General features: G+C 43.5%; 1 protein-coding gene across 1 annotated transcript in view; it reads left to right on the top strand.

Moving 5' to 3' along the window:
* Window positions 1-5,794: 5,794 nt before the first annotated feature.
* ntn2 (netrin 2) overlaps window positions 5,795-6,000 on the top strand; it is a 45,969-nt gene continuing 45,763 nt past the window's right edge. The window contains exon 1 of the mRNA XM_055229633.1: window positions 5,795-5,882. The gene's annotated coding sequence lies outside the window, so the exon portion shown is untranslated. The remainder of the gene's footprint in view (window positions 5,883-6,000) is intronic.

Genomic DNA, 6,000 nt, shown 5'->3' with positions numbered 1-6,000 from the left:
GACAAATGTGCGGAGGTCACATGACAGTACCTGCATAGACAAAGGCCACAGGATTAATAGGTGTAATAAGTGCGGAGCCGCACATATCTGCAGACAGACAGAGCCGGAGACAAGGGTCTGTGGCTGTAAGTGCGCCCAAAGCCCACAGTAGTAAAAGGCTTTGAGTCAGCACTGTGAGGGTATTGATGATGACAGGGTATTAGCCCCAGCGCTGGAGGGAGGGGGCAGATGATACGCAGCATACCAGCAGACCACCAACCCCGGCATGTGGCGCATGTGTGTGGGCACATAACATTAGTTCTGTCTCAAAGGCAATAGAAGCAGTGTGTATGGAAGTGTGTACGCACGGCTACATCTCAGAGCGGCCTGTATGTGGGTTACAGATCTCTTACACGTGTCCTGGTGGTCTTCAGTTGATTTGTCACTTTATGAAGCCACAAAAATGGTCTAATTATAGCCCAGTGTTACCACAATCATGCCTGAAATGCATGTCTGTGTATTATCCCTGCTTCAGAAGTCACCAGTCTCTCACAGCAGGCTGAGACAGATCTTTGCATTGCATTTATGTATCTTAAAAGTTTTACAAACCTGAGGCACAGCAGTCGACAAAGAATTAAATGTGCATCGCAACATCAACACAGCAACCTCACAACCCAACAGGTGAGTTTATTCAAATGAAGGTTAGTGCACTCAACAGTGAGAAGAACAGTGAAAAGTCAAGTGCATCACAAGCTGAAAACTGACCCACATCCCAGCAGACAACATAATCTGTTTATATTAACCCTTATTAGACACTGTGAATCCAAAGTTAGGCCTAAATATAGAGCTATGAGTAGCGAGGTGCTAACAGGGCCGGGAATAGAGCATATTCTGAGCCTTGTTTCCATGGTTACTCGCGCCTTCTGGTAGTGCTGGTGTGCATCTTAAATTTAGAAAGGGATGCACCAAAAGCAGTATTGTTTAACTGATGTTATCAAGAGTATTTGTGCTTCACTGATTGAAAATGCAGACTGAACCGGTCATTCTTACCTCCTCAAAGTGAATCCAGGTTCAGCTCTTTCTCTTAAACTAATTCAAGTGTTTTGGAGAGTCGCCCCTGCTTCTGGAGAGGCCACTGACCCACTCTACTGCAAACAAGTACTTACAGCTCTCCGCTAACACCAAATGGGCATTAGTGTAGCATTGCATTCATCACCAACATGCACAAATATGAGGTGATTCCAAATTGCTCCTGATAGGCCCTGGTTATCATAACGATCCAAGCCACTGCGTTTAAGATGTTTACTTGTCCACTCAGCTCCATCATGATTGCGATGGCGCTATTACGTAGACTGGAGTTTTCCCCTAATTTAAATCTATATTTCCGTATCCATCGTGTCGTGGGTTGCTGATTGCCTCACCCCCCCTCAGAGCCGGCACGGCGCTGTCTCCCTGTACCCCTCTGTGCACAGGCTGCATGGCATGCTGAGAATGTTTACTTTCACCACAGTGTGTATTTACAGAGCCTAAAAGTTTTTTAGGCCGCAATGGCGCCTTGCTCTGTAACATATGTACAGCCCAACGTACTATCGCTAACTCCCTGGCACTCCCGAGCATACATCTCTGACAAGAAGCTCAATAAGTGCTAGTCATGGTCTGCAGTATTACTAAAGCCAGGTGATGATGATGAAGCTGGTAAAATATTTAATGCCCCCAGTGGGAAAAATGTGACTAAGTTGTAAATAATCAGAATAAATGGATGTTTTGGGCATGCCGCAGACTTGTGAATGTGTCTACAGTAAGAGCTGGGAGTTTGGTCTGGTGGGGTGTACCTGGAATGAGCCATTACTGATACCGCAGTGGTCTTGAGCCAGATAAAGTGTCGGAAGATCCTACAAAATAAAAAAGAAATTATAATCCATCATAATTAGGCTACTTTGAAATACTGATTCTTTTAGATGTGAGAATTCTATACATTTAAGCTCGACCTTTTCAAGTATAATGTTATATAAACGGTTGTTTTCTCAACAGCATATTCAAGTTCAACTTCAGGGTGAATGTCAGGCTACTGTTTATGACTTTCTTTAAAGTGCTGTGTAGAATATAATCAAATAGAAATGCTGTTTAAACTCTATCTAGCAGTTACAGACAGAGCATTCAGCCCCATTGAAAAGACAGAGTTTTAAATGGAGCCTACAACACTCAGCCCATTGTCTTTGTGCCATTAGACAAAGCGCACAGGCTGAGGTGACTAAACAGGTGAACATAACTGGCTGTATTTTTCCCAGTGGGCCACAGCGCACCAACCTGACGTCCTGACGCCTAGCTGTCTGTCGTATTCAGCCGAGGTGGTCTATTCAGAGTAAGGGATGTATACATGTGTGTGTTGGTGTGTAAAACAGAGGGAGGGAGGGGAGGGAGAAGCACAGAATGCTTGGTGATGGGTTACCAAAAACAGAGCACTGAGGGACAATGGGACCCAGGACATTCCTGACATAACCCCAACACATCGAGGAGGAAGTGGAAAGGGCTGGGGGGGGTTTATTGGTGTCAGCGGACCCCCACAAGAGGAACGAGTGCCTCTTTTGTCCCCTCCGGCGTTGGAGATGCACTGAATCGCGATGCCTTGCAAAAGAGCGGACAGCCTCCTCAACACATAACACATAATCAGGCCTTTGAAAGAAGAACCACCAATTAGAAAATGGACATAGAAGTTGGAGTCTGAAAGGGTCCGTGCTCTGCCTGTGTGTGTGGCGGCCCGCATGCACTTGTCAATAGGATCTCCATGTAAAGGGAGAGCCAAATGGGATGCTTTTCAGCTCAAAGTGCACAAGGGTTGACCCCATGGGAACAGCGCAATGACCTTGTTTGAGTCAGACGGCATTTAGTCTCATTTAGAAATGGTTCATGTTACACTGAAAGAGGACATGACGAGCCAGAAATTGCAATACTCTGGTAATTGGCTGGACATTTGTCAAGTGAATTTCCCATAGTGTTATTCAAAACTGTGCTGTGTGTGTGTGCTCCTTAGAAAATGAACTTTATAGCTGTCATTAAGTTAAACAGATGACCATATGAAATAATTATAAACTTCTGATAACCCATGGTACATATTTTATAAAATCCACTGAGTAACACTATTAAAAGTCTCGGTTTTGAATTGCATTGTAATTACTGGCCTGCCCTGAGTCTCCTTACAGCTTATGCAAACCATATTGAAGGTAAATACCCCTTTTGTGAAAGGAAATGATTAGGAAAGCTGACCACTAGGCCCGACAAAGAAGGGTTTCTCCATAGATACCTGAGACTTAAGCCCCAGAGAAAACATCAACACTGCAGTGATTGAAGACTGTCTTTAAATGTCAATATGAGGAGATGAGGATAAATGAGGTAATAGTCAATACGCATTAGACAAATTAAATGTATCGATTTGGTTTAAATGAACTATTAATCACATCATCTTACTTTTTACATTGTGGACCGCTCCTAACCCACTCTCCAAGTCCTGCAACAGGTAAAAGCACAAAATAAATCAAAGCAACGCTGACATCTAGTGGTGACAAAACAAGGCTCAAGTTGTAATCTTGTTATGTATCCTATTATATTCAGAATATGCCAGTAAACCAGTTTTCTAGTCTAGTCTCCTACAATGAAGCAAGCTGAAGGCAAATGACAGTAATCTACAGTGACAGTGTTAAGTGGTTGTTTATTAGTCCAGAAAAGGGCACAAAATTCAAGTATAAATAAGTATAATATTCACTGAAACAGATCATTCTTTCCATTTACTATTGGAGCATCGTTTGAAAACAACCGCAGATACTGATGCTTATGAAGTTGGACAGACAGGAGGGAAATATAAGAACAGCCCATGTCTTCCCTAACTTATTGCACATTTATTTTGTCATTATTTACAACCAGCGTATCAGAACTGAAATCCCTCCTCGCCATCCGCTTCCAACTCCCCAGATTAAAACTAATTCAGTGGCTCCATAGCCTTGGGTGGCATTGCTGCGACCGTACAATTTATTAGCTAATTGTCAAGACAGTGCCAGATTCCCCAGCTCATGAATATCAAGGCGGAATGAAAACCAGAATGTGCGCGGCATTCCCAGTCGCTCAGAACACACATCGAGTTCAAATGGGAACTTCCAAGCACTTCCAGCTGGCAACACTTTGGGATAATGATCCTGGATTCCTCACAAATGAACGGTCTAAATACCACCAGTGAGGTACCTGGACCCCCTCCCTTAATTCATGCATAGCTACATGTATGTAAAAACACGCACGTACTTTGAAGCTCTGGGCTAATCATGCATATACTGAACGCAGGACAAGTCAGGAAGCCATAGTTCCCATTGCCATCATTTATACTGCCAAAGAAGCTAGTAAACTAAAAATAATCTTTACTGATGACTTTACATAGACCCTTCCCACGTACGCATAATTTCCTAATGTTGAGGCGAGCAGATTGAGTTACTACAAATCCCTTACTTCAGCCCTGAGGTATCCTGATTTAAAAAAAAATCCAACCAAGCTGGCAATAGACCACCTTCAGAGAAGCAGTGTCAAAATGATGGATGAGACAATAATACTGGCACAGAAAAATATTGATAGCTTTTCTCCGTTTTGACATGCCCAACCCAAGCAACAAAGGAGGACACTTATGTACCCACCCTATAGTGTCCATTAATATTGCTAGCGTCCGGTGCCTCTCAGGACTAGGGCTTTGAAGTGGAGTGGCAGCTGAGCCTTGAGTGAGAGAGTGTGTGAGAACATGTATACAATAACGCTATCTTGACTGCGGACAACTCGAGGGAAAGTAAACACTCTAGGACCCTCAAGTGCATTCTAAAGAGGGGCTAAAGCTGTTTATTTTTACACTAGACCAGTTTGAGAGTGCCCTCATTGCACTCTAGATCTTCACTTGACCTGCTTTTTGCACTCTTCCAAAAACTCATCACTTTACCAAACTCGTCCCTCCTCCAAAAACCTACCCATGTTCAATCCTCTGGGGTCACAGCCAGCCGAAGCTAATTATCTGTGACTGGGTTCCACCGCGGCCCCTGCGCTTGGCCCACTTCTCAGCTTTGCACTGGAAAAATACAAGACAATTGTATTATAAGTACAGAAAACAAACATTATAAATTAAGTCAGCATCAAGTAATATGGCACTTTATTCACAATTCTACATAATACATAGCCTACTTAGCACTACGCAACAAACTTACCTTTTTATGTTTGAAAAACCTAAAAGATCTAGGGCTCTTTCCCAACCAGTGACAAATCAAATGTGGTCTCATGGCATCACTTTAACTGGCCTTGGCCTCACTGAGCTACTCATCTACTAAATGAAAATCCACTATACTCTGGTAACTCACCTTAGTCTGTAAGCAATAACATTAGCATCATTTAGGCTAATCTTTCCTAAACTACACCTGTGATTTATAAATCATAGACATTATGGATTAATTAAGATATTGTCATTATTTATTATTTAGCAATTAAAACAGACCTACAGTTAAGTCCTCTTCTGCCTCCCTGGACACTGGTCCCGCAGCACTGAGCCCTCCTGGCTGCAGGACTTTGCCTTCTCACCTGCAGCTGCGCAAAGGGACCATGGGCAGGGGACATGCGCCTTGTGGAGTGGTTTTCCCTGTGCTCACAAGAGGGCGTCCTTTACCTGAAAAACCGGCGGGTTTTCTCTTTGAAAAAAAGTACTCTTTCAGTACCCAATTCAGTAAAATAGTGCCAAAAAGAGCGAGGGGAGCTCAGGAGGCTGACATCCTCTGCGGGCTGTGCGCCGCAGGGAACCCGCCTGACACCAGACTGCACACTGGGCCTGTCCACATGTGCTCCAAGAAGCCTGCGACGGATAAAGGGCCCCCATAGAGCTGCACAAGTAGGTGTGTTCCTGCTGTTATACTAAGCTACATCTACTTTATATTTTCTTACCATTAAAAAAAAAAAAGTCAGTTACTGCCTTGACAGAGTTTTAAGCATTACGCTGCTTTTAACGCAAGA

This window comes from Periophthalmus magnuspinnatus, chromosome 19 (assembly GCF_009829125.3).
Source record: "Periophthalmus magnuspinnatus isolate fPerMag1 chromosome 19, fPerMag1.2.pri, whole genome shotgun sequence".
NCBI lineage: Eukaryota > Metazoa > Chordata > Actinopteri > Gobiiformes > Gobiidae > Periophthalmus > Periophthalmus magnuspinnatus.
Note: the sequence above shows the minus strand (reverse complement) of the source record. Positions and strands in the feature narration are given on the sequence as shown.